We start from the raw sequence: 1917 nt of genomic DNA, 5'->3' as shown, positions 1-1917 counted from the left end.
TGAAGTAGAGTTTTCTCCGGATACATGCCCAGGAGTGGGATTGCTGGATCATATGGCAACTCTATTTTTAGTTTTTTGAGGAACCTCCATACTGTTTTCCAGAGTGGCTGCATCAATTTGCGTTCCCACTAACAATGTAGGAGGGTTCCCTTTTTTCCACACCCTCTTCAGCATTTGTTATTTGTAGATTTTTTTAATGATGGCCATTCTGACCAGTGTGAGGTGGTACCTCATTGTAGTTTTGATTTGCATTTCTCTAATAATTAAAAATATGGAATGCGGGCTTCCCTGGTGGCGCAGTGGTTGAGAGTCCGCCTGCCGATGCAGGGGACACGGGTTCGTGCCCTGGTCCGGGAAGATCCCACATGCCGCGGAGCGGCTGGGCCCGTGAGCCATGGCCGCTGAGCCTGCGCATCCGGAGGCTGTGCTCCGCAACGGGAGAGGCCACAACAGTGAGAGGCCCACATACCGCAAAAAAAAAAAAAAAAAAAATATGGAATGCTTTGGGAATTCCCTGGTGATCCAGTGGTTAGGATTCCATGCTTTCACTGCCGAGGGCATGGCCAAAAAATATATATATATGGAACGTTTCACGAATTTGTGTGTCATCCTTGTGCAGGGGTCATACTAATCTTCTCTGTATCGCTCCAATTTTAGTATATGTGCTGCTGAAGCGAGTAGCTGGATGACTTTTCTTTCTTTTTCTTGTCTGATTACCCTAGCTAGAACCTCCAAAACAACGTTTAATAGGAGTGATGACAGTGGACATCCTTGTCTTGCTCTTGATCTTAGGGGGATGTCATTCAGTCTTTCACCATTAAGTTTGATTTTAATTATGGGTTTTTCATATATTCCCTTTACTAGGCTGCAGAAACTCCCTTCGATTCTTAGTTTGCTAAGTATTTTTATTATGAAACTGTTGGATTTTGTCAGATGCTTTTTTCTGCATCTTTTGAGATGATCAGATGGTCTTTGTCCTTTATTCTATGGATGTGATGTATTACGTTAATTGATTTTCAAACCCCCAAGACCATCTTCAGTATCAATGATTCATAAGAAGGACTCATAGGATTCAGTATGTAGTCATACTCACAGATAAGTTTTATTATATAGTGAAAGGACACAGAGCAAAATCAGCAAAGAGAAACTGCACAAGGGGCAAAGTCCAGAGGAAACCAACACAAGCTTCCAGAGTGCTCTCCCAGAGGAGTCAACATAGGACACGCCTAATCCCTCCAACAAGTCCTGACAACATGTGAAATATTGTCTACCACGGAAGCTCATTTGAAATTCAGTGTCCAGGGTTTTTAATAAAGGCTGGTCATATAGGCATCCTTTGTCTAGCATGTATCAAAATTCCAGACTCCCAGAAGGAAAGCAGGTATTTAGCAAAAACCACATGATTTGTATAAATAGTGTAGGCATAGTGAGCTACTCTTACCAGTCCTTAAATTCACATTCCCAGATGCCAGCCAAGGGCCAACCTTGCAAGCAGGCATTTCTAAGGATAGCAGTCTCAAGCTCCACATGTTAATTTTTTTCTGCATAAGATATTAAACCAACCTTGTATTCCTGGGATAAATCCCACTTGTTCATGATGTAATGGTATAATTATATACCATGGTATAATTCTTTTTATATGTTTTTGTTATTTTTTTATTGAAGTATAGTTGATTTACAATGTTGTACCAATTTCTGCTGTACAGCAAAGTGACTCAGTGATACACACATATTCATTTTTTCCTTTTTATATATTGTTGGATTCATTTTGCTAGTATTTTGTTCAGGATTTTTGTGTCTAAATTTGTAAGGGATGTTGGTCTGTTGTTTTCTTTCCTTGTGATGTCTTTGTCTGGTTTTGGTATCAGAGTAATACTGGCCTCATGCAATGATTGGGAAGTTTTCCCTCCTCTTCTG

At 40.6% G+C, this 1917-nt stretch overlaps 1 non-coding gene across 1 annotated transcript; it reads right to left on the bottom strand.

The window, feature by feature from the left end:
* Nucleotides 1–574: 574 nt before the first annotated feature.
* Nucleotides 575–677, bottom strand: LOC136131705 (U6 spliceosomal RNA). The gene has a single exon (XR_010656431.1). It is a non-coding gene; the product is annotated as a U6 spliceosomal RNA (small nuclear RNA).
* Nucleotides 678–1917: the final 1240 nt, after the last annotated feature.

Source organism: Phocoena phocoena, chromosome 11 (genome assembly GCF_963924675.1).
Source record: "Phocoena phocoena chromosome 11, mPhoPho1.1, whole genome shotgun sequence".
NCBI classification, from domain to species: Eukaryota; Metazoa; Chordata; class Mammalia; order Artiodactyla; family Phocoenidae; genus Phocoena; species Phocoena phocoena.
This window is presented reverse-complemented; position numbering and strand designations above follow the sequence as displayed.